The sequence below is a fragment of the Oxyura jamaicensis genome, chromosome 1 (assembly GCF_011077185.1).
Source record: "Oxyura jamaicensis isolate SHBP4307 breed ruddy duck chromosome 1, BPBGC_Ojam_1.0, whole genome shotgun sequence".
Lineage (NCBI taxonomy): Eukaryota > Metazoa > Chordata > Aves > Anseriformes > Anatidae > Oxyura > Oxyura jamaicensis.
Window position 1 is genome coordinate 55,909,580 of NC_048893.1, and position 26,919 is coordinate 55,936,498.

At 46.0% G+C, this 26,919-nt stretch overlaps 1 long non-coding RNA gene across 4 annotated transcripts; it reads right to left on the reverse strand.

Moving 5' to 3' along the window:
- Positions 1-462: 462 nt before the first annotated feature.
- LOC118160821 lies at positions 463-15,272 on the reverse strand. Of its 4 annotated transcripts, XR_004747692.1 has the most exons (6): positions 14,496-15,272; positions 6,277-6,459; positions 6,036-6,179; positions 2,047-5,788; positions 1,758-1,875; positions 463-1,227 (listed from the first exon to the last, which is right to left on the reverse strand). It is a non-coding gene; the product is annotated as an uncharacterized LOC118160821 (long non-coding RNA). The 4 variants fall into 4 exon arrangements; XR_004747690.1 differs by having other exon boundaries at positions 1,758-5,788; positions 15,083-15,272; XR_004747691.1 differs by having other exon boundaries at positions 1,758-5,788; positions 6,036-6,167.
- Between the last annotated feature and the right edge of the window lie 11,647 nt (positions 15,273-26,919).

Genomic DNA, 26,919 nt, shown 5'->3' on the forward strand with positions numbered 1-26,919 from the left:
CTTAGAGTTTATCAAAAGTGATTCAGACTGGTCAGCCTCAAATAAGGAGGTGCAGACCGATCAAGAGTTTCAGTCTCAAATCTCTCACGGGACAAAGAAGTTCACAGAGAAGGCCTTAGGCCTGTGTGTGCCAGCCCCAGCCTGTGATGGCTGAGATGACGCCAGTACATTGTTATCAGCTTGTGGAGAGGGATTCTGGGCTCAGAAAAGGGGGAGATAAAGCCGAAACTGCCCATTAGTTCCGCAGCAAGCGCCACCCTTGCTACTGTCTTTGAGGAATGTGGGATGCAGCATTAAAATTATGAGACTTTAAACTAAAAGTAAGCTCTACTCTATTTGCCCTCGGTGTACAAGCACACCAATATCTCACATATGTCACTGTCACACCTCAGACATCTTTCCTCTTCAGGAACATCTCGCAGAACAGCCCCACTGAGTAGTACTTCCCAGGTAATAGGGGAAATCAGGCAGCAGGCAGCCCACAAAGGGATCATCTGTATGTGGCTCAGCCCTGGTTTTTCCCAGCTATCAGTATAACTACGTCAGTGTAGTGCCTGGGACAGACAGAAAAATATTTCTATGGGGTGGTAAAAATCCGTCAAACTTACCATTCTGTAAAAATACTTGGAAAGACAGCTTATCCCTGCCAAGGTTCACGCTTGAGCAGTATCATAGGGCAGGAGCAGTAGGTGTAGATGAGGCTTGGCGTTAACAGCAGATGTGGATGTGTGCAGGGATGGAGTTCAAACAGGCTATACTGTCCCTGGGCCCAGCGAGCTTCCTTTTGCATGAAACTGGAACAACAGCAGTGGGAACACCTAAAGCATAAAGGACAGGGAGGGGAAAAGCCTACTAGTTACCTCACATGGACCGCAAACTAGTCTTGGAGCCACATGCAGTGTGAGCAGGGCAGAAGGAAAAAGCCTAAAGCCACTTGCTGCATCCCTTACTTGGTGAGCAATTCCGTGCCACAAACTTGAGAGTAGCTGTGCCTTTCTGCTTGGTTGCTGTTTGGGTGTAGCAGCACTGATGGAGAGGGCACAAATTCCCATTGCAAATGCTATTTCACTAAATAGCAAGACACTTGAGCAAAGGAAACAGGAAACAGTTTCCCTCTTGCTCTGCAGTACTTCTCTGTGGCCTTTGAGTGACATCATCCTGGCATTCTCTTCCAAAAGCAGGTGGTTGCAGGCACTGACTGATGGTAGGAAATGAATTATCACCTCCCTGAAAAGATATGGAAACAGAACAGGATTACATGTCTTACTCAAGGGCCAGAAGGAAAAACGGGGTCAAATCCGGAATTAGAGTGAAGGTGCTCCAACAGGATGCTCCAAGCTCTAGGCGTGCATGCTGCCTAGCACAATGTGGCCATAATCCTGCTGAGGCCCCCGGGCAGCACAGCCGTATGCATCAGCATGTGCTTCTAATCCCAGCCCAATGCCCAACCCAGTAGGCACCGCCTGACTCACAGAAGGGATTAGCTGGCAGAGCATAAACAATAGTTGCAGGAGTCGCTGTGCCCATTGCACAATCATTTTGTGCTGACTGTACAGAAATTCCTGAGAAAATTAGGATGTTTTGGTGAGACGTAAATAACTGAGAATTTCAAATACAAGTAATGGGTATTCTCTCTCGTTGAACCGAGGGATAGCCCATAAATATCATTGCACACCATTCCCGAATCTGAGTCAAGCAGATTAGCAAGGATTGGAACTCACATTTGTACCACGAGGCAATAAAAACAAACTACTTACAAGATGATCCTCTGAAGCATCCGGACCATGTCTACCTTTTGCCATGAACAGGTTCCACTTTCTTTCAACATAAACTGCTTCCATCACAAGGCAGAACATGGGGGAGAAGAAGGGGGTGCTTGGGAAAAATCAGCATAACTTAGAAAAATTAACATTTCTTTATGAGAATGAGAAAATTGGATATCAAACTGATGTTTTTCTATTAAAACACATGCTACTTGCCTAGCATTCAATTCCAGGAATAGCTAAGGGCTGGCATGTAGGAGAAAGTCAGAATTGCTTGAGTTACCGTAACTCAAGAGGAACTCGTCTGAGGACAGCCAGCTTGGCTCCGCCACCAGCAGCCACATCACAGACCACACTCAGTCTAATCACTGCAGTTTCACCAAGCTTGGGCTTCGCTGTTCACTTCCCAACAGAGCTGCATAAACCACCTCCAACTCAAGTTAGAGGGGAACATATTAAATATGAGTTGACCAGGGTCAGTCTTCAGGTTATGCTTCAATTTAGCAAAGGAAAAAAAATGGTGTTCTGTTGTTGCTGTTGCTGTTATTTAATTTCTTTTTGTATTCAGCCTTTTATAATTTGTGATGGTTTTATCTAATTTGTCTCTAATTTCACCACCCTTTCCATAAGAAAAATAAGATATAATAAATGAGACTGAAAGCTTGCCAGTCTGGATGCATTGGTAGAGGACACGAAATACGCTCTCACAAAGAAGGGTTATTGCTAACCTTGTCAGCAAGCGTAAGGAAAACCAAGAGGAGTTTCATGTGTTAATTTTGTTATCTTTCCGAGGCCTGTGATCTCAAAAACCCTCAGGGATATTTTGAGATGCTCCCTCTCTGTCAGGTGCAAATAGGAAGCGTGCTCAGCATGTGTTCCTCAGATCAACAGCAATAACAACGAAATCACAGTTATGATGAATGGTGATCAATGATAAAATAATGGTAGAAGGAGCAGGAGCTTCTGCCTGCCCACCTGCCTTTTATGCACCACCTGCAGCGAGCATCTGTGATAGGCACCCAACTCCCCTGGTGGGACCAAATCCTTTCTTTTTGTCCAGGCAGGGCACATACTCCCACACAGCTGAAGCTGAAAGAGCATTTGCTATTGACTTCCTAAATGAAAGGGATTCCAGTGTGAGGGGCTGGGCCCTGACAAGGAGCCCTTTAAGCTTTGTGCACTGGCAGAGCTGATGGCAGCAATGAGCACTTTGTTGGTCACGTAGTTGGGGTTGTCGTTTTGCACGAGCAGCCTCTGATCCAGGGACAACCCATGAACAGCGAGGAAGATATTAAATCAGATAAGCGCTGCCAAGGCGTTAGAGGGAAGGGAGGATAGCAATGGCCTCTCTGGGAAAACTCTCCCAGTAGTCCTAAGAGAGAACCAGTTTAACTAATGGGATAAGCTATCAAACTGCAAACGCCACTCACAGCTACAACATGCTGAAGTGAATATCCCTTTTGGAGGAATGATCTGACTTACTCTTCTCTTTCGGCTGTAGTTTTCAGCTTGCCCACATGCTCACAAGACAACCTTCATGTAGATGTCTAGTCTTGGTGGTTTTCTAATCACAGGGGCTGAACATAAAAGAGAGGCGTATGCCAATTCAGGGCCTATATTTTTATCCATTTACCTTTTGCAGAGCAGACAAAACAACTAGAGAAACACCAGATCCAGTAGTTGTTGCTGCATCCCTTGACCCAAGGCAAAGCCTGCTTTCTGTGAGTCCAGTGCAAAGTCTCGCATTGGCTTCGAGTACAGATGACTACACGCAGGTTAACAAGGACACCAAAATGAAACAAACCCTGGGGCTGTTCATAAAGATCTGGAAGCAACAAAATAAGAGTAATTCAGTCTGCATAGGCATCCATCATGCATACAGACTGTTTTCATAAACATAACAGCGGTGGAACAATAAAGAAGTTTTGTCATTAACTGCAAGATTTAGGAATTACTTTGGTGCACCTCATACTAGGCCTGACAATGATCCAGTCTCATATGGAAGCAGAGGGGTTGCTGCTTATGGGTACTGCTGCCCCGACATGAAGCATGCTTTGACTACACTTCTGAACATTGGAGCATCCTACAATCCACTGATGTTCTAGATAGCGGAGTAGGAGGCTGTAACTTACTGAATAGCTAATTATTCTCTTAACCCTCTTCCTTTCCCTGCAGTTTTCCAGGTGGACTAGGATTTCCAGGTAATCTAGATTACCTTTGGGATTACTAGAGTATCCTTGCAATGAAATAATAATAATATTAAAAACAAACAAACAAACAGCCCATACCTGTTCAGTAAAGCAGAAGAAATATTTAGAAACAAAACAGGGCCCAATGCTGGGAAAAGGCTAACGTTCAGCTCTGATCATGAGGCTACAGAGAGTCAAAAAATGTGAAATAAGATTCCAAAAGACAGTTATTGAGCAATGCACAAGAAGAAGACAAACTCAAAGGCTTTGCCAGTTCACCACATGAGGAAATTCCTTCCTATCCTAAGCATAGCCAGGGATTCAGCAGCGTGTCCGGGAGCAAATATCATAAGGGTTGATCTAGCTTGTTTTTATCCAGGTGTGACATTGGCACTCAAAAGATGATGCTGGGTTTTGATCTTGCCTTTTAATAGTTACACAAGGAACGTCCTACGGCAAAAAATTCCTAACGCTCATTAACCTTTTAGGGCAAAAGCCACATTTCCAAGTGTTTGATCTAAATTCAGTTATTTTTTAATTTCCAGGAGTAGCCTTTTGTCTTCACTTTGCTACTTAGTTCACATAGTTTCCTTTGCAGGTCCTGAAGATCTCCTGAAGACACGTCAAACCCCACGTAGAAGCCTAAGGCCCGATACGGGTTAATGCATTTAAGCTGTGAAAACACGTTTCTGTAAGTAAGCGGCAGCAGAGCTCTGTAGAAATCTCGAATCGGCAGTAATTTCACATACAAGGAATGCCTTGTGGTTCTTGATGGAGTCAGGTTGCTCCCGTAATTTCCCTCCCTGGGGTGGTGGCGGCGGCTCGCTGGGAGGGCAGGCCGCATGGGGCTGTCACCAGAGGCACCTCGTGGGAAGGCGCCGAGCGCGGCGGGGTTTGAGGAGTGCGACTGGAGTCAGGGTTATTCAGCACTACAAAGGATCCCGATCCTTTAAAATGCTTTTTGCTGTTGCAGGCCAAAATAATTAAAAATTCAGGGCATATCATGTTTGTGTGCTGATGTCTCGCATGTCCAGACGCTTTATGCTAAGCCCTCCTAACGGCTGTATAAACTGTTCCTAGTCTGTTTTGGCAAGCTGGCCTGATGATTCCTGCTTCTGATTAAAAGTGTTTCCTTCCCCACTTGCTGAATCCATTCTCCAGTTAAGCTGTGGCACTGGAGCGAAAAACAGCAGACCCGGGGGGGTCATTTACAGTCACCAGGCCTGGCCGCCCAGCGGTACATGGCACAGGGAGACTGGAGCAGCAGCAGCCCTCCTTGCAGTTCATTACACAGCTTGGCAGGGCTTTTTTGTGTAACGTAGCTTCTTCCAAACCAAAGCTATGCTAAGGTGTAGTCCAAGGGAGACAGTCCAAAACAGCGTTTTGAGGTAAAGCACTACAGACTTTGCAATTACCCCAAAACTAAGCATTATACATTCAGAATGAAAGAGGCACCGAGAAATACTGCAAGCCTGGCTGAGCTTGGAAATAAATACTTACTGCAGCCAAAGCAATTTGCCTTTTCTTTAAGGTGATTCATTATCAGAACCTTAAAACTATAATAAAAGTACAGGCATGGCAGTGCAATCAGAGTGCGGTAGTCTGCTTATCTTACAACAATTTAAGGTTTAAGGTCTAAAAATGATAAATGCAGAATCTGAACATGAGACAGTAAGACAAAATAACATTACCCTACAATATATTTGCAACAAGCTTTGGCAAACCTCCTCCCGTCTTCTCCTCCTCTATTGCCCAAGATAACATATAAATATTTTTCTAGTTAAAGAATGAGATATCCTGGTGCGAGGTGGGGAGAGATCAGACTGTGATTAAGTCCTGAGGAGACCAGAAAAAGGGAATGGGTGAAAGAGGAAGTCTGCTTCTCTATATCTTTTATTCTGTTCTTGATCATAAATTTAAGATCATAAACTTTTTATAAGTACCAAATCCCTCATTACATGAGCTATCTAAAAAATGTGATAGGTGGAAAGCAGAGAGCAAAGATGCAAAGCCTCTGCATTTTACGTCAAGAGAAAAAAAAAAAAAGAAAGAAAAAAAAAGAGCCCCGCTTTTGTGTGCTTACCCATTGTTAAAACTGGTGTATGCCTGTCACCCCCAGTTTGGGATCTGCAAGCAAAAATGCAAAGTCTCTCTTTGCATTTGCTATTACTCTTCACCGAGGTGTCCAAAGGGAGGCAGGGAGCCCTGCACAGAGCTGTGGGAGGCGCTGGTAGCGGAGAGGAGAAAATGCAACCCTTCGTGGCTGCATTAGCTCCGTGGCAAGCAGCAGCACAGGAAGGGAGAGGCAAGGGAAGCATTGGTACCTGATTTGCAAGAGTGCATGTACGCTTATTTCTTCCCAAGTCTTCAGTGCAACCTGCAGCAGCAGCTCCTTAAAACCAGACGTGATGGAAGAGGTACAGCTCCCTTGCTGTTTTTGCCTTCTAGCCAAAGGTCAGCTCGCACTGAGCTTCTGTCCTTCCCGACACATTCACTAGTCACCAAACCTGATAGAGCAGGGAGCGAGAAGGAAATCAATGGACAAAAAGGCTGATTGTGCATCTGTAACAACATGGTTCACATTGGTGATGCTGAGTCTTCCTGCTGCATGTCTACTCAGCCTCCCATGAGACCTCCATATCATATTTAGGATGCTGTCCAATTTCAGCTTAACTTCTTTTCATTTTGCAGAGCAGTGGAATTTAAGATCTGGAAGTGCTGCAGAGCTAGTACACTGCAAATAGCAACCAGCATCTTTCCGCACCACTGTACCCCTGGAGCTCAGCCACAGGACAAATCCTTCCCCACCTATGGATTTATCTAATCATTTTTCCCTGTTCAGACACGAGTTTTATGCTAAAACATGAAGACACTGTTCCAATCCTGTGCATAATCCTGGTGTCTCAGACACATTTTCTGACCAGCATCATCTGATGCACGACCTTCAGCCTCCCCACGATGTGAAGTCCTTAGGTGTTTCCATGCAGTTTTACTACCCAGGTAGGACAATAAAGACCTTCCTAAACAAACCTATTTGCTCACAGGTTACAGCATGGAGGTTTGCAGCCACCTGCCTGCATCTCTCTCCCCCCAGGTACCTGTGCTGCCAGCAGATCCCATGAACCTGGCAGGAAACCCAAAGACTCCAGGTCACCTACTTTTGCCTCTTGTTCTAGAGATCACCTGCTCCTTAGTGGAGGCATTTCTCTGTAAGGCAGTCTGTGGCACTTCTGCCCGCTCCCCTAGATCTAGGATTTTCCATGTGACAGAGCCATTTGGAGGCGACGACTACCAGTGGCTGCCAGGGCCGGGTGCCACAAGGTTGATGTGCCTTCCACGTCTAAGACTGAGCTGGTTTCCTGCCGGCAAAAACCTCATGATATTCACCAGAACAGAAACGAATTCACAGGCTGCTGCTGGCACTCTCAAAACCCTCGCTGTCTTTCCAATTTAGGAAATGGAAAATAGAGGAGTTCTCAGAATCTGCCTTCCCTACAAAGAATGGGCATCGCACAAGTTGTACCTTACTGGCCTGGGCTTTAAAACCTTTATTTGTCTAAGCTGAAACCACAGCACTGCCTCCCATGCGTACTGTGTAAGTGCAGCTCCTGGTCAAAGACAAATTCCCATCAGGCTCCCTCTGTTCCTGCTGCGGGTACCCAGCTGGGACCACGCACAGAGCGCACGCACGGCAAGTACCAAGCAGTGGAAAAGCCTTGTGAAGGAAAAGCGAGTCTCCTGTTTATATTTCAAGCTAGTACTTCGTGCAAGCTGTGATGTTACAAAGTCAGGCACGTACGGTATTATAAAGACGTTTCTCCTTGCCCCTTTGTACACCGCTTGACAGAAGCAAGACAGAGTTTCTGACAGATGCTGATGAGATGAGCTATCTGGTTACAGAGTTGAAATATTTGGAAAGGACACAAGATGTAGCAGAATCTATTGCCGTTGTGGAAAGGGGATTTAATTTCTGAACTATCCACACGTGGCAATGAACAACCTTGTCTCTGCCCTCTGGTGACAGCCTGCAGGCACCATACAATTATGATTAAAGCCCTTTATTGTTTTTGTCCCAGATTAGATTAAGTTGGTATTTAAAGATACAATTTTCTCATTGCATTGTCACGCCAGGATAGAGACAAGGCTGTCTGTGCACGCTTGCTGGGCAGCAAAAGGAAATCTGAATGCTGTGAGGTAAACACAGCTGGCATAACTCCTGACTTCCAGGAAGAGCTGGAGAAGTAATTACAATCTTTCTAGATTATTACTATTGATATTAATTCTTCATTTTCAGTTTAACCAGGAAAACAGCTTAAATGAGTTCTTACAGCTGCGACAGACGAGGCAGGGAAGAGAAAGCCACTGCGATGCATTTCTACTAGGACCTGCAGCAGCAGCAGCAGGACTCCCCCTCCCTGGCCACACTGAGGAGCCCCTGCTCCCAAAGTCAGCCCCACCTGAGCCATCTTGGTCCGGAGATGTTCACGAACAAGTGAGCTGATTCACCTGAGACCAATACCCGCTGCTGTCCTCAGGAGAGCTCACGAGCACCGTGGTAGTGCCTGTGCTCACAAGCCAGCCCTCTTGGGAGGCTGGTGGAGGCAGGGGTGCTGTGCGGAGGAGGACAGGGAAAGCTCATCATCCAGATTCGAGGGCCTGGGGTGAACATACCTAAAGGCAAAATGCATACCTCCAGCCCTCCTCTTACACCCAGGTCATGACCTACACAAAGGTCATTGAGCTATGCACTCCATCACATAAAAGAACAAGACAACTATTACTGTTAACATTACTATGATTTTACACAAACTGTAGCTCACCCGATGGTTGTAATGACACCGCAAACAGGCACACAAACCCCGGAGACTCTGTGACACTCTAAGTGACCCACTGATACAGAGCAATCACCTCGTTGGCCAGCAGCATCTCCTCATGATAGTGTCATCTTTGGCCTAGGCATCGCAAGGGCTCTCCAAACAGATCCTCATTTATCTTGTGATGTTTTTATCCAGTTGACATCGGTCTCTGGTGAACCTTGCATTTTTGCTGCTGGTTCCAAACCATCACTTCAAAGGTCAGCATTATTTTGTCTCACAAGCCAATTTTACTAATCTCTTTACACTCTATTTCAATCACTTTAGTGCAACAGTTTGCACATTTGTTCTGGCAGCTGCCAGGCAGCAGGGGAAGGCGTGTGGACGCCCCTGTGAGAGCAGCAATGACACCTTTCCCTTTTTGCCCAGCACTGCTGTCCTTCATTGGACACCCTGGTGGGGTCGGGCTGGGCTCCGTGCCTTCCCCAGCCGAGCTCTCCCATCACCTCCCAGTGCCTCACCCAATGGCACAGAAAGCCTTCGCTTTCCCCAGCCCAGAGAGAGGGCAGGAATGGGCTCCAGCCCACGTTTCCATGATGTGAAATACTTAGCCACCTGCAGGAACAGAGACTGAATCCAACAGCCCCACCTTTCCTTGCCTTGGATGTAAGACCACCTCCACCACAGCTCTGGGGACTGGCCCTGATACCCCCACAAGCATGCAGGGCTCCCCAGGGCGCCCTATCTTAAGATGATATCCCCTAAATTAATCCCCTATCTTAACATGCCACAATTATAGTAAATAAAGGCAACTGTTAATAATATGGATATTTGCAACCTAAGATTTTTCAGTGCCACCTGGACCCAAGTTCTCATTTTTATTATATGGAGAGTGAGGTATCTGTGATACTCTGCTGTCAGGAGTACTCACAGTAAGAGATTTGACACACATGATAATTTTTTTAGACAGACAGACATACAGAGTGGTGAGGCACTGGAACATGTTGCCCAGAGAAGCTGTGGATGCCCCATCCCTGGAGATGTTCAAGGCCAGGCTGGATGGGGCTTTGGGCAACCTGGGCTGGAGGGAGGTGTCCCTGCCCGTGGCAGGGGGTTGGAACGGGATGGTCTGCAAGGTCCCTTAAAACCCAAACCATTCTCTGATTCCACAGTTCTGTGCAACTATTTTTACCTCCAAGCTAATTAGCTGTAGGATATATTTCAAGTTCTGGGGGAAAAAAAATAATATTAAAAAAATCCTTGTTTCTGTTCAGTAAATATTGCAATGTTTGTAGAAGACAAATCGTATTTTTTCATACAAAAATATTGTGAATTCCAGCTTTACGTACAAAGCAGAACTCAGTTATAACTACAGCATCATGAAGTAAGGCAAGGCAAAAGAGTCCTCAAAATAAATACAAATGGCTTCCAATAGCACAGATACAAAACACACATCTCATTAGCTGGATTCCACTACTAAGAAGCAGATGGGTCCAAGTGAGAGACAAACCTCAGAAATGCCACCAGAGCGAGAAAAGGATGAAAAAGAGCAATGCGTGAGCACTTGCCAGTATCTAACACTCCCAGCTTTAAGTAAAAGGACCAAAGGTGACGGCAAATTGCTAACTGCCCACACATCTACAGTGATATGGGCATGAAGGAAAGGAGAAACAAATGGGTAGGGAGGTTGAGGCAGCATGACAAGGAGCACCAGCCTGGAACTGAAAGTGCAAAGGAGACATTTTAATGAGTCCCATTTAAACCCTCCTTCATAACCTGAGAGGCAATAAATGGCTTGCAGGGATTTCTCCAGCCTATTGATTATTAAGAAAGGCCCAAGGGACTCTGCCTGCTGTCTTACAGCAGGTTTACTAGGGAGTCTCCTACACTTCACACAGGAGGAATACTCCTGATTTATCTCATAAGGCGTGATCAGTCAGCCCCCAGATTTATTTATTTTTTTCCTGCATGGATCCAGAAGGAGGCCTGGAGAACTGAAAATCACAGCTTTCTACCGTGAAGGCACACACAAAAATGACAGAGTCCAGTTTCAGTGTGTCATCTATCAAAGTCAATGGGAGTTTTGCCCACAGTCACAACGGTGCCATGTAAGAAGGACGGCACGCACTCAGCCAGTGAACTACAGACCAGAGGAACAGAGGAGCCACAGGCTTGCTGCATATGGGACTAGAAGCACTGAAGTATGTTATATCAAAACAGCTTTTCCCAGTGTTACAGGTTTGCTTTGCCTTGTGCGGGCTGTTGCCTACGGTCAGCACCAAAACATCTCCAGGGCCATAGTACTTCTGATCCCACACCCAGGTAAGGTTTTGCTTGCTCTCCTAAATACCAGGTGATCCCTGCTGCTCTCCCTGCCTCCCTCTCCCCCTCATCCCTTGCCTCTTATATTTACAGGAGAAGTCCCCAAGGCAGAGAGGCCTTTGACACGTGGCTGTGCAATACTGCTCCCAGCAGGACCCAGCTTCACATGGGGCTCACACGTGCTGGGACACAAATGGATCCCAATGATCCCAATTGGAAGTGGTGCAGGGAGAGACCTGCAGCCCACTCATTTATCCTACTGGGACCACCACTCTCTTGCAGCCAGGCACTTTAATACCTACCTCAAAGAGCTAAAGGGGTTCCTCAGCCTGTGCTGAGGCCTTGGTGTAAGCCCACATGGGCTGCATTCACAAGAGCAGGGCATGTTCGCTTGTTTTTAAAAAATAAACATTTCGTTGACCCGTTCAATGGCACATCTGGAAACTCTGATTTAGGAAGTGGGTTTGTGCCATTTTTAAACAGAAAAAATACTTCAGCTGCTCATGAGATGCTGAGAGTTGTATCACATATGCAGAAAATCTGTCAAGCCCCCATAGAAGAGATGGGTAAGTGTTGCTCTACATTTATTTTTTAAGGCACTTGAGAATGTGGTTTCGTAACAGGCATTGCTGAGAATCTGCAGCTCTCACAAAGGGAGCTGGAAATGTGAGTACAATCAGCAATCTTAGAAGATCCTCTCTGACATGCTCAGGAAATAAAGGCCCCACAGCCCCTGCAGAGTAAAACCCCTGAAAAAATCTAGTCAAAGAGAAGCATTTCACTCATAGGCAGAGCATGCAGCTTTTCTCCCTTTCTGGGCTCTGGGAAAAGCTTTCTTCTGACTTGCCTGAGATTTTCCTTGTACTTCTTCAGCACCTACATGATGAGCTCCCACCCATGTGCCTATCCACATGGCTGGCCACCCTGAGCACTGCCTGGGGCCCTCTAATTACTTTTTAACAATCTAACCAAAGACCTGACAGCAAAAAAAAAAAAAAAAAAAAAAAAGTGACTTCTGAATAAGAACATCCAGAGATTTAGTGCACCGAAGAATATTAATTTCATAGCTTTAGTGGATTTGTCCTAATAACCACTTGTCTGCAGCACCCACTGCTCTCAGGTCCCTCCACTGCTTCTGCCCACCTGGTGTAAAACAGCACCACAACAGCAAGCTTCTGGGGCAAGGAAGAGGAGAAAGACCCTCCGCAGGGGTCACAGACCCTTCTTCTCGGTGCCACACCAAGTCCCCGGTGCACCAAGCCCATGCAGCCCCTTCGAGGGGATGCATCACAGCAGGGAACCCCACTGGGGTTGTTCCCAGCTCTCCCCTCCCGCTCACATTCTCCCAGCCCCCTTTTTTTTTTAATTCTTCTGACTTAATTGGGCGCGCTCCAGATGGCACACACCTGCACATAGCCTGACTAATTACGCTGCGCAAATAAATGCCACATCCAGAGAAAATAAAGGAGGAAGAAATTAGCTAATCACCCTCCCTGGCTATATCGCCGAGATGTTTTACAAACATGCAGCCCACTCCATAAACCAAGAGCACACATTCACGTCTGCTGCCTTCTCTTGGCCGGTGCCGTACCACGGCATGTGCCAGGAGCCCCTGGTACCAGCACACAAGCTCCGAGGCAGCCTCGAGTCATTCCCTGTGTCCTGCTGCATGCACACACAAGCACAACATCCCTGGCAATGCCCCCAGGCTCCTGGAGAGACACTGAATAAAGTCACCTCTTTGTGAGCTGGAGGCCCCAAGCAGTCTCTTAGGATGCTCTGAGCTTCCCAGGCAGCAAAACCCGGCTTCTCCTCCTCCTGAATCTCATCTAGACAAGCTTCCTCCAGGGGAAGACAATCTCCCTGTTTTTCAGGGTGAGGCAGGGATGTGAACAACCAGTGTCAAAACCAGCCCTTGGATGGCTTCCACGCTCCCTGGGCTCCCTGATGAACACCCCCATGTCTCAATATTTAAGAGACACCCCCACCCCCACCCCCCAAATTGCTTGTAGCTTGCTGAACCTTAGAAAAAAGTGAACCCAGCTGCTCCTACCAGAGCTGGCACACAAGGCTGCGGGCATTTGAAAAGCGTTTCAAGGCAGAGTCTGCCCCGCAGCGCTGGGTGGCCCCATTGCCAGCTGGCTTTGTGTCCCTCCTGGGGAAATGCAGCCTCTTTCCCTGCCCCTTTCTCTCGACGCTTGGCACCCAGACCCAGCACAGACAGCAGTACTGGTGTAACGTGTCCTCTGAGGAGCTACGAGGAGGCCTGTTGGGGAGGAAGAACAGTGGAGCAGAAACGTGGCACAATGGACCCGATTTTGCACTACCAAAATTCTAACTCTGGTTCTCTAACTTGTGCTGGGAAAAAATCTAAGGAATCTAACTTTGCTTTTCAAAGCGAGAAAAGAGAAAAAAAGTATGTGTTCTCAGCCATTCCCCACTCCCACCAGGCTGAAGCCAGGCCCACCCAAAGACCCTGAGGCAATGAGGAGAGCAAACCAAAGATGCTCCTGGATGTGGGTCTTGGGGTCTGCAGGGCACAGGTTGGGGCTGAGCGCTGTCGGGGGCTGCTCTTCGGCAGGCTGCTGCTGAAACAGGCCCCCAGGAGATCAGGGCTCAAAGCAGAGCCCCAAAACTGCGGCACAAGCGAAGGAAGGAAACGAACCCAGGGGAGCTGGGACAGCCTGCAGCCTGGCAGGGCGCGTGCTGTGTCGGAAACCTGCTTTTGTGGAAAAACAGGGCAGTGGCGCTGGCATAAGCTCAGGCATTTCTCCTTTCCAAGGGTACCTGCTCTGGAAGCAGCGTCCGATTGGTAACATACCATACAGGAGATCAAACAAGAGCAAAAGAGAGGAAAAAAGATAATAATTAAAAAAAATAAAAAATAAAAATCCTGGCAGGTTTAGAGACAAAGTGTGATGATACACACATACGCTTTAATTATTTCCTCCTCTGAAAGTGGGAAAAGGCCTCACTCAAAAAGATAACTTGCTTTAAAAAAAATAAAAAAATAAAGTGTTCCTTATTGTTGTTGTGGGATTGTTTTTTTATTTTTTTTCCACCCATTTGAAGGATGCTCTTTAAAGAACCAAGTGCTGTAAGAGAGCCTTTGACTTTTTTTTCCTCTCCCTGTCCTTGCCTTCCACAGCTGGGAGAAAAATCTGAAGGGCCTTAAATGAGTTTAAATATGAAAGATAAAAAAAAAAAAGGCTTTGAAAATAAGCAATGAAGGAACACTCTGTGTTTGAACTCCACACAGAAAATTAAAATCAAGGGAAAGCAGAGCTGAAACTGTAGTGCATCAAATTTTTATACGTACATGTATATATATTTCGATCAGAGGACTCAATGTCTGACTTCTTTCAATGGGACTTTTGTAAGGAGGGAAGAACAGGGCTCTGTCTTACCACAGCTCTGTGCTCTGTCTGCTATCTCCAGTCCCCAAATTCTGCTCCAGACAGGGGCAGGATGCAGGCCTCCCCAGCAGAGGGGTGACAAGAGGGGACAGCAGGGCTGCAGCTCCCTTCAGCTCCCACTGTGCCCCACAAACGGCCACGATTCAGCGGGGAACAGCAGGCATGCTCCGCAGGTGTTTTCACATATATACAGCCTGCTCCTCCTGTCCACCGAGGGCCTTGAAGCACGGCCCACTGCTGTGTATTTGAGCATGAGGGCGCATGTGGTGCATGCTGCAGCCCCGGTGAGGCAGCCCCCTTTGGTGTCAAGGAAAATAATCTACAGGCAAGGAGGCCGGGCCATAACCCAAGGCAACAGATAAAGTTTCCTAGTCACTCAACGGCAGAGGAAGGCGATTCTTGACACTTCTACTAGTGTGGTTTCTAGGAGCAGCAAGGAGGATGACAGAATCACCTAATTATCTAGGTGAGGAAAGATCTTCAAGATCATCAAGTCCAACCGTCAGCCTGACCTACAGCATCCTGTCACTACACCACATCCAGGGTGACTGGAAAAGAGTCTGTTTAAATTCACTTACCAGCTGGAGAGGGGAGAAGGTTGCTGGAGCTTCAGCCAGTGCCTGTTGGTTTCCTCAATGCCGCATGCTGGTCTCCAGGGGCAGAGCCACGACTGTGCAATCACAAAACGTGCTTCTTTCTCTCCCCATTTCTGCTCCAGAACCTCCTCAGTCTTGGACTAACCTCCCCCAAGCCTCTGTGCCCCAACTTCCCCACCTGGGAATAGGAATGAGCACAGCTACTCACCTGTGTGACCCGCATGGTGTGGATGCTAAGTGCTTAGATCAAGTATTTTTTTCCCTTCTCCTCCTGTGAAGGCAATTTTCCTCCTACACAGGTTGACTTTGAGAGAGAGCAAGAGCTGTTTTCCATCCTGGTGTCTTCTCCAGCTGCAGGAAGCATATAGCAGTGCCATTTGCTTTGCATGGGAAGAACTTTTCGTGTCCACCAGAGCACACAGACCCAGCTTCTGCCTCCTGCCCGACTGCTTTGAAAACGGGATCGCTTGGCAGAGCGATTACAGCCACAGGGCATCGCTAGAGAGATTAACTCTGGAATAAAAGCTAAGTGATGGAGGGAGGCAGAGACACAGGCATTAGTCTCCATCTGCTAGTGCCGACAGCTCTCAGGGTGGGAGAGGAACAGCAGAAATATCCCATTAAACATTTAGCTCAACAGGTTTACATAAGGTGACATACACGGAGGTGTTGTTTGCATGGCGGGCATTACTGGCAGAGCTGGGTTTTTAAGGAATGCTCTCCCAGTGCATTCTTCTTTCCAGGAGAATATTTAGGGAAATTGTGCAAGCGTAAGGGATACATCGTACACATACAGAGATGAACATTTTTTCTTCCTTCTAAAGAATGGTTTGTTACTCTTTTTATAAGGTATTAATAAAGGAGAACCTACTTCTGATGCTTAGATGCAGCTTCTCAGTTTCCTTACACATGCTCAGATCTTAGCTGATGCAAACCAGCATGTTTATACAAAAGGAAAAGCAAGCCTGTGGTGGTTTTCTGCTGTTGATTTTTGTGCCTTTGTGGTTGAGCCTCTCTGAGATAGCAAGACACAAATGTAGGAAGGAAGCTTTTTCTGTTGTTGAGTTAAAAACGCACAGTCATAGAAAGACAGTTCTCACTGAGTACTCACATTTTATATAGGATCTACAGTCATAGAGAAGGTTGGTGGGAATGCCAAAAGAGACTGATCAGCTCCTGAAAGAGGGCAGAGATTAGGCATTACTGCGAATTAAATGTAGTAAGATCATTAGGAAAAATCTGATGGAAGTCAGCAGGCTGAGATCTTTTCAAGTAATAAGTGTTTTCGCTGTGCATGTATTGTACTAGGAAAGTAAACCCCAGTACCAACAGCACCCATGGACTGCTTGCTCCTGCTCTTACAGCTCTGCACTAAAGGATGCAAAAGGCAGGCAAATCAGCCCCACCACCTCCCGTCCACACCAGCCGCCTCCTGGCTCTGGGCAGCAGGGCCTGATCCTGCTGCAGCAAAACCAGCCTCTGGTCACTCAGAAAAGCCCTCACGAGGTGGGTTTGCCATGCCCACCTGAGGCACCTTTACGTCTCACATCTGAGCTCTGGGCTTCCCTTTTTCAGTCTCATCCAGAATTACAGGTAGAAACTTTTCCCCACTTCATTTTTCTTTTTCCTACAAAAAGGGCAACTGAAATGCAACACCAACCTCACAGTTCTGGGAGTTGCAGCCATGAAAAGGAAAGCACCAACACGTGCGCACACACACTGACTCCATGAGACTTGTGCACGCTGCTGTTTCGCCTGGCCCCGCTGCAATTAATGGCAGTATCGCTGTCATCCCAGGGCTGTCTTCCTCTGCCTGCTGAGTTCTGCCACAGGTGAGTTTCAAAGGGATGAATTCCCATCTAATTACAGGAAAAAAAAGTCTTAAAAAACAAACAAACAACAACAAAAAACCCCACCAACACATAGTTCTTACATTCCTCTCAGAATGAACACATATATCACATAAAGACAGAAAGTAAAGCAAAGGACTGAACTGACTTCTCCTCCTGGGAGAAGCTGGAAACTCCTTCAATGCTATGCTTTTAAATACCATTTTTACTAGTATTTGGTACCTTAGCCATGGAGGACACCATGCTGGATGGAGCTTCTTTTCCCTGTGAAAATCCTTTGCTTCCTCCCTTAGGCCAGTGATGTAAATATAAAAACAGACCACTCTGAATTGGTCTGTTTGCAATGATTTGTTTAATGGCTAACCACAGTGTCTTGGGCTACTGATACATAATTTAAATATGTCACACAAATACAGCACTTGGTTCACAATTCATTCCCTGAACATACTCAGTAAATTGAGCATGGGAAAATAATATGGCAAGCAAGACCCCGGTTATCAGTTCTGACAGGGTTCACAGTCCTTCTAAATAGGTCTTTAAGTCATTTTAGCCCACATTTGAACACGATGGCCCTGACAGACACGGCTCAAACTGAGCTGACAGAGCTCTAAAATAAATACTGGAAGCTGTTCGCTGAGGCAAGGGCTGGGTCCCAGTGCCCCGGCCTTGACGTTCAGCTTCCAGCACCCCCATGTCTTCGTGTGAGGCTGGGTCACAGGCGATGTGGACGTGGGGCCTGCTGGCTCTCTGCACAGAGGTGAGCACCACTGTTATCCTCAAGAGGTTCAGAGAAACCCTTAGGGGTGATGAAAGGGTCCTGAGGTCCTGCAGGATCATTTCTATGGCACAGTGCCCTGCACACCTTCTGTGCCCATGTTAAAGCTCATATTCATGGTTACACTCATTTAGGCTTTAACATTAAATCCATTCCACATTGCAATTAAAAACTGTTCCAACACGTAGCATTAAACGCACCTTTAACATTTAAGGATCCTGTATCTTGCTGCAGGAAGTCAGCTCTTCAATGAGATCTCGTCTGCTTTGATTAATAATTGATGACATTTTTGCATAGGAAAGTCAAAAAAAAGAGAGACACTCTTTCTATTGATCTGAGAAACTCAAGTAAATGAAACAGATGAACATTTTTGCCTACATCTGTTAACTATTGATACAACTGCAATACTGAACAGAGGCTATTTCATGATATATACAAATTTAAGGCTGGGAACAGAGAGTCTTACACTGCATCATGTTCAACTTCTTTGAAAATTTAATTTGACGTTGAACAGCCGGAGAAGCTGTGTATACAGATAATTCAAGGTTACGCCTAGCTTCCCGGCGAGCTGCGATGTTGTTAACAGACTAGAAGTGGTGGAGATTGTGCAGACACTTACAAGTCTGAAAGAGATTTGAAGACCCAAGGGTAGGTCTTGAGCTGGGGAAGAAATCGCTTATAAAGAGCAGATGATTAGTTTGACCTCTATCGTGTACGATGTTTTAAAACAGATATTGGAGTAAATAATAAAGATGCAGAAACAAACAGGTGAAACGTAATGTGATTTTAGGAAAGACAGCTGGCATCAGACTAAACTTGTTTGGGTAACTGCTTGTCTTGATCAGATCAGGGAAAAATGATAGATTTCACCTGCACAGACTTTAGTAGCATTTCACATAGACCCATGTGGGAAGTTACCAGTAGAGCTGGATAAGCCATGTGTGTCTTTTCCTTTTCCTTGAATGCCATTACTCCAGTTCGTACCAACTCAAGATGGGTCCTCTCCTGACTTCAGAAGCTTGCTCTGAGCTTGCTGGTAGAGAATCTGAGCACGATGAAGACAGAGGGTCCTCTCCCAGCAGAAGCTGCTGTGTTTTCCCTCGTCTGACATTGGCCCAGGGGACCCGAGCAAGACCTGCTGCCTGGCCCCCAGGGGCACAGGGTCACCCTCGCAGCCCAGGAAGCTGCTGGGACACTTCCCTGGGTAAGGGACAGCATTTTGCTGCACTCAGTCTCCAGGAGAGCCTTCAGAGGCAAGGGAAGCAGATTATAATTAACCAGCAAGGACACATGGGGAGGGCATTTCCGAGCAATGAATATTGAATTGGAAGAGCTGAGAGGCAGTCCATAAAATAAGACTGATGAGTCATTAGCTGCCAGTCTAATGCCTTCCCTGTGCATCAGTATTTCTACCAGAAGCAGGCAAAATTAAAAATATTACTGGGTCAAATTTGTCACCAGAAGTTTTGAGGGAAAAAGAAAAAAAAAAAAAAAAAAAGGTAAAACCACTGGAAGTATTTCTACAAAATCATTTTCTCTTCCCAGCTACATTTAGCTGATGGCAAGTGTTGTTGTTCTCCAAAGGTTCTGGTCCTGGTGCTTCTTCTGGAGCCCAAGCTCCCCTTGCAAGCTGAATGCCCACTGTTTGACAACTGACAATTTAGTGCACATGTGCATTTACAAACATGCCCTCCTAAAAGAAGTGCCACAGCACACAGTTCTCCCTAGCAGGAGTGCAAGAAGAAGCAAGTCTCATGTCCCAGGCATTGGGCACTGCTGGCATGAGGGAATGTCGGTGCCCTCAAGGTGACGAGCACTGACAGCCACTCAGACTAGCCAGAACCACCAGCCTCTCCGAGGCTTTTGCTTCTTGTATCTCTATGTCATGCTTATACCTACTGCAACTTGTCAATGGTAGACAAATAGAAAACAGGTTTAAATACCTAAAATGAGTTTGGTATATGAAAAGCAGTTCAGATTGACACTGTTTAAATTAGAAGTGAATGCATTTGGATAACTTACCTTTACCTTTGACTCCAGCACTGCATGGGCCAGATACTGTGAGAGCAGCTGGGCTGCGCATTGGTTTCATGGAGCTGGTAAGTCCATTCCTATTGATTTCCCATATGATTATGGCTAAGGATGTCAAACTAGATTCTGTGTCTATGTCTGTACTGGGGCATGCAGAATTTGGGCAAGTTTCACGGCCCTCACCTCCCTGCTAATGTAGATACAACTAACGAGTTAATCCAGTGCCACCACAGACCATGAGCACTGTGTATTGACTTTACTACAGACGGGATCAGAGTCTACATCATCTTAGTGGCTACAATCTACCTTACAAGATAAAGAATGCAACAACAACAAGAAACAGTGTTGAAAGCCCTATTGACTCTGGAGTCACAGGAACAAACCTACAGTGTGAAAAGCCAGCAGGATTCTTTCTGTCTGGGAAGAGCAAAACAGAATTGTTTTTTACTTGGTAAACAATAGAAAAGCAGAACTTCACTGTGGCTGTGAGATGAACTCTTGCAAGCTGAATGTACAATCAAATCAATATTTATGGTTTTACATTCACACATGCAATGGGAGAAAACCCTCTGTATTCTAATCATAATTTCTGATGGTGCAACAACAAAGACAGTGAAACAAAAGGAAGAAAAAAAAGAGTCATTTATAAACTTGTAGGGTGATAGCAACAGCGGATACCTCACTTTTAAGTAGGAAATACTTCTGCTCAAGTGAGCTTAGCAGAGCAAAATAAGTCACTGTGTAGGTTTGCGAGGCATGTTCATTGAGGTCACAATTTGCATGAAGCAGTTTCTTGAAATACCTAGCAAAACCTTATAGAGGAAAATCATTTGCTGAGTGTCCCCTGCAGATCAAATAGCCTTGGTAGAAGGGGAAGGAACTGTAACAGCTCCAGGTTTAAGCATGTACAGTAGCTATGTTTGGGGCAGTGAGAAGCAAGTCTGACCCGAGTCCTGCTCCTTGAGCAGTCCAAGCCCTTCAGCTGACACAGCTTCCAGTGACACCGGGCTTACCATCTGGAAGGAGGTGAGCTGGGTATCCACAGCAACTTCGCAGAATAGCCAGCAGAGCCTGGTATTTCAGAGCAGCTGAAAGCTTGTCTCAAGGAGAAAGTGACACCAGTGATACTATTACTTGAGTTATTTCCAGGAAAAACTATTTTTTAAAATGCTGATTAGAAGCAGATTTTTGTTCCTATAACTAGCTCATCCTAAACATCAGGAAAAATAATACAACTGCCATAGATAGAAAACTCTGACAATAGTGTTGCAGAACAAAGAGAGAGCATATGAGCGATTAGACAATCATTATTGGCTTTGGTTCCCGATAAGCGTGGGAGGCAGCAGTAAAACATCTGCCTTGTTCTGTGCTGTGCTGCACAGCATGGAAATGTCTTCGGCAGAACCACCCAAAGATTTGCAATGAGTAGGTACTCACATACAGCTGTAAAATAAATACCGAGTGGCAGAAAGGGAAAAGCTGATGATTTTTTTTTAGATCACCCCTGTCCTACACATATTTTTCCCTGTTTGAATGTGCTGTCCCTTGTCAGGGCTGGTTCAGACAGCCCTTGTTGCATGAAGTTAATTTCCTTAGTTAAGCCCATGGGCACGGTGCTACATGGCATTGCAGCCCCTACCTCAGTTTCATGTATAAGCACGTCTTGAGTCTGTCAAACTCCCACACCTCCATGGAGAACATCTCCAAGACATCTGTGAGCCCCAAGAGTAAGGATCTCTGCAGTAGGTCCTCCAAGACAAGACACTGGGAACATTATTGGTCAGAGCAGGCAGAAAGGGGTTGCAAGAGCAGTGTGCCCTCTGCAGAGCTGCTGTGTGTTCATGGAGGCATGAAAAGCTGTGGATCCTCCAAGATATACACCACTATTAGGAAGTGGGATGACCTTGGGTGTTTATTACCATTACTTTCGGCCCATCGGTCCCCTGAAGCCGTCCTACCGTGTGCCCATTCTCAGATGTCCCTCAGCTTTCCCAAAAAGTGGCAAAGTTCCTTGGGCCAGTCAGTAGTAGTCAGAAACAAGCTGTTTCAGTGCTGAAATCCACTCAGTTACCATATCTTCAAGGACTGGGGCCATCCACACCCAATGTCTTGGTGTTGCCAGCAGCAGCCCCATATGAGAAGACCAGGGTACAGGGCAGCCTGGAGCATGCTCCCTTCCCCAGCTGCTCCATCTTTGGGAAGGAGAACAGGAATTTGATTTTGTGTGCCTCTGTCTCACATCTTGGGAAGATTTCTTCTGTGATATCACTGTGCCACAGAGCCTCGTGCTGCAGCAAAAGGAAAGAAAAAAGCAATAGATGTGACAGGTGTGACCTTCAAAGAACCGAACAGAAAGGAGCAGGTGAATAAAATGCTTTCTTTCCCTTTTCTTGGATAAAGGGAAATAATCTGGTAAGGCATTTATAAACTGCTGACGGAGATGAAGGGAACACCCTGGCTGTGTGCAGCAGGGGGGGCAGCGTGCCTGCCCCCTGCCCTGTGGAGCAGCCCTCCCTGCAGATTTGCAAACTGCTCTGCTCTCCTCCACCAGCCCGCCCTCCCACCGGAGCGAGGAGTTCAGCCTGGCTTTGAAGGCTTTGACTTGCATCACTTCTGTCCCTGCCACAATCCTCTGGTTACAGGCAAGCAGGAAACACCTTCCCCTTCACTAGGCTGGGTGTGAGGCAGGTAGCTCCTTGCCAGTGAGCCAAAGGAGGGTGGATCTGCTCTGTGGGACACTGAGGGAGCACAGCAGCTGGCTTCACCTTGAGGAACCGATGTTTCCCTCCATGGGGAAAAGGAACGGGCACTGTGCTGGGGGATGCTGCTGTAGTGATCCACAAAAACCTCTCGGTGGGGTAGGGTTGCCAGAGGAGTCTGAGTGAAGAAACCAGGCTGGTTTCCCTGCGGGGCCCTGGGTCGCCTTGGGGAGTCAGCAGCGGCCTCCAGCAGTGAGTTATCGAACAATCGCTGCCGCTTTCTTCAGAGGCTGGGGGAAAAAATAGGGCTTTGAGTGAAGAGTTAATTACAGGGATTGTGTTCCATTTCCTACAATTAAGGGAACCCATCTGTAGGGATTTTAATTAATGGAGATCTTATGGGGAGCTTCAGTTTGGCTGGAGGGTCTTATTGGGTGTGCTGTCTCCTCCTTTAGCTGTGCAGTCATTAGCATTTGCCATTAAAGACAGCGTTAGATGGCAATAAATGAGGGATGGACAACACAATGGCTTTCATACAGAGCAGATGTGTGCATTTGCCTCTTCCTACTCCCACAATCTTTCCCAAATTAATACAACTGCTGGCTACAAGAGTCTTTTATTAAAAATAAAAAATAAAAAATGGACATTACAATTCATGCACATGAAGCCATTTTAAAAGAATGAAATGAAGACATTTCACCCCATATAATATTTGAAATATAAACAGATGTGGGGTGGATATTAACAAGAATAATCTAAATAGGCCTCTTTTCCATCTAAAGCTTTTTGTTTCATTCCATTGTTTTTCTGTGTCACAATTTAAACCTGCCAACGTTATTGTTGATCCCTCTTTTTTTTTTTTTCCAGCTCCCTTTAGATACAAGCCCTCTTTGGGATAGATTATTTTTTTCCCTCAGTTTAACTTACTGAGTTTCTTCAAAAATTACCTCAAAAAAGTGAAAAAAAAAAAAAAAAAAAAAAAAAAGTAGTTTAAATCACGCATGTCATGCCTGGTATGTGCTTAAGACACCCCGAAGCATTGAGTTTGTGCAGCCACAAGGACTGCATAGCGTAGCCAAAAGCCCAAATGACTGGGCATCTTCTGCTTCCTTGGGGCTTTGGATGGGAGCTGTACCGACTCCTTTGCTCCCAAACCGGGGGCACAAGTGCTCCCGGCCCTCCCTGCCCGCAGCACAAAGCACTACCACAAAGCACAGGCCGACTCGCAGGGCTGAGCCAGGCCACGCAGGCAGGGCTCACTGCACAGGGGGCCTTCGGGTCTGCTTCCAGATAAACCCCGTGAGACCTTCAGATGCACAACAGTGAGGGTCTGGGAGTGAAGCAACCCAGTCAGTGGGTCTGCAGTTCCTGGGCCCTGCCTATTTAATGCCACGACATGTGTTTGCCTGCACTGCTGTCTGATCTAGATGCTTCTCCTGGGCCTGGGCCTCAGCCGTATGGGTGAGGCCGCTCTCACGGGCCACGTCCCGGAGCTGACCCATGCACTGTAAGCTGAAGGCAGCTGCACAGACCTCTGTGGGGCACGAGATGATCCCAAGGATACGGCTGGAGGAGTGTCTTACACTACACCTGCAGAGGTGCTTTGAATATCCTGCTGCCTGGATTTCACTTCAGTTCCTTCTATTATTTTTCCCCAGTTTACAGAAACCATTTTTCATTCACTGTCTTTAATGAGACATTCAGCTCCACAACAATATCCATCTCATCAATCTCTTCCCTTTAAGAACACTAGTGCTCTCATTAATGTTCTATCCCCTATATTATATACAAGGCTAGACACATATACACGTGCACATATATGATAGGTGTGTGAAGTAGGATCCTCTCCTTTTGTCTTTTTGTTCTTTGCTGTGTTTACATCAAGTCTGTAATGTTCTTGCAATTACAGGACTGTTAGTCACGTTATTGATTTATTGGGCCCTGAATGATCTGTCCTCCTCTGTAGCAGCTACTTGGATTTTCCTGGTTGCTCTTAACACTCTCCTACATTTCTCTCAGGAAGAATATTAACCAGCTTTCCTGTCGTGTCCTTTCTCCTGCTTGTTAGTTGTCCGATGGGATCTACCCACCCATACCTAGTTTTCTGGTGCGGTATGCTCTGCAGCAGTGAAGTGTATTTATTTATCTCAACCTTTGGGGAGTCAATCTGAGTCAAAGCTGAATTCTAACTAACCTCAGATTATCATTTAGGAGATTTTGCAATGACTGCCCTCCTAACTAGGCCCACTGTGTTACCCAGAGCCCCATCAGACAGCTCTGCCTCCTCTTGTATGTGCTCAGTCTGCTCCCAGTGCAATCATTCCCAAATTTCCAAAGTCAAAAGCTTTACGTACTACCTATTCTCTGTCTCAATGCCTGAAACAAGCCACAGTTGCCTTTACTACTCAGTCAAGTATTGCTGAAAATGCAGTAGATAGACAATATGCTATGCAGAACAGCAAGCCTTTGGGGGTTTGAGGCATTGAGTAATGCAGCTTCTCCTGTGGGAGTGGTGCAGAAAAACAAACCAGCTGTCTGGATTGAAATCACGAGCAATTAACAGTAGTTTCAATTACCCAGAGCAGAACTTTATAAATATTTGCAAATTACACCCTACCTATTTTCACATGAACGGTGGCAACCCTTGAGAGAGCTCTCCCCAGATCAGAGGGATGTTGGCGTAGGGAATTCTGAAGGTCAAGAATTCAGGAGATATTTCAAAATCTTCTTCTTAATTAGAAGAAGCAAAGCCTCCTCTGCTGTGCATAGACGGGCACAAGAACTACAGATAGAAATTAAAGAGGGTCATCAGAGAGAAACTTTGCCAGAGTGCTCGCATCGCAACACATGCCATGGAAGGAATCCCAACAGTAAGAGATTCCACCCCTGCCCAGCCTTCAGTATCCAGTGGGGGCACCACAATTGCACTTACAATCAGAGGAAAAAAGGACCCATTCATATATACTTGTCTTGTGAGAAGAGACTGTCTTGGAAATGAGTGCCTTTGCATAAAAGGAAGATTTCTTTGGGCTGAAGGGATCTCATTTTCCTTGCTGGGGCTGAAAGAAACCTAAGGATCATAATTGTTGCCATGTTAAAATGATAGCTGTAGAGACAGCAACCCACCCCAGATAATCTGATAAAAATAGCTGAGATACATTGGGAATGGAATCCATCACCACCTCAGTGAAGCCGCAGGAATCTCTTTCCATTGTAAATGTGCTCCATACAACAATGCCAGCTCTCACAGGAGCGATAGTAAACCATAAATCATGCTAACTCATAACAGGACCCACCAAACAATGCAAAATGCCTATAAATTGAGACTTGGCTCTACATTCAGAGAGCTGTGTCTAAACTTGGAGCATTTGGGAGGGTGGCTGGAGGCAAGAGCCAAGTCTCTGCTCAGATCCTGGGAGAAGGACTTAAAGATGGGACACCACCTTTCAGGTGAGCTCTGAAACTAATGACACATAAACCATTGCATTTTGTTGCTAGCTCATTCTGGTGACATTATACACTCTCAGCATGTCTAAAAACTGATGGTAAAGGAAGTACTAGTTTGCATTCGGGCATGAGTTACGGATCCAGGGTACCTGTATGATCGTATGCTTCTGTTTGAAATGCAGTTACATATACCCAGGCACTTCAGAATATCGCAATCACCCTACATGCCCAAGTGCTTTGTGGATGGTATACTAAATGCTTGCTTTCAGCAGACAAGAAGTAAGTTGTAGCTCCATGTGTGTAAAGACGGCAGGCTCAGGTTCAGTGGAAGAAAGCCTTCATTCGTAATGAAGGCTGGATTTCCACAGGAAGCTAACCAAAGTCAGCTCTTCCACCAGTGCCCATGTGAATCTGCATTGAAAGTGGATTCAGATGAGGAGCAATTTGGACAAACCTCAGAGTCTGACTACATTTTGCTGTCATTAATTATTTAGAGACTATCTAAAACTGGATTTAGATCCTGAAATTGGGTTTGAAAGTCTTGGCACATAAAACATCTCCCATGGCTTCATTTTTGTCACAAATTTCCACATACATTAATGAGAGCAGAAAGAGGAGAGCGATTTCTTTTACAACATACTCTGATTGCCTACTGATTCAAAGGAACATGCACACACATCCTAAAAATCAACCCAGAATTTTCTGCTGGTGGTGGTAAAATGTGAATTAAATATGGGTTCATTGAGCAGTACTGTTGTGGTTTCAAAATTGCATTACTCTTTATCTGGATTCACAAATGCACATTTGATTAGGACTACAAGCACAAGACAAGATGCCTCACAGTACAAATGCTACCCAAGACGTAAAGATAACATTTCAGTAATTCTTTTTTCCGTCTACAGACATCATTACTTCAAGTCGTGTTTTACAGTATGGAGCATAAAACTGTAGTAAATCTTTCAGATACTACCTACAAACATGCATCAGGGCAATTTTTCCCTTACCACTTGTGAGTTG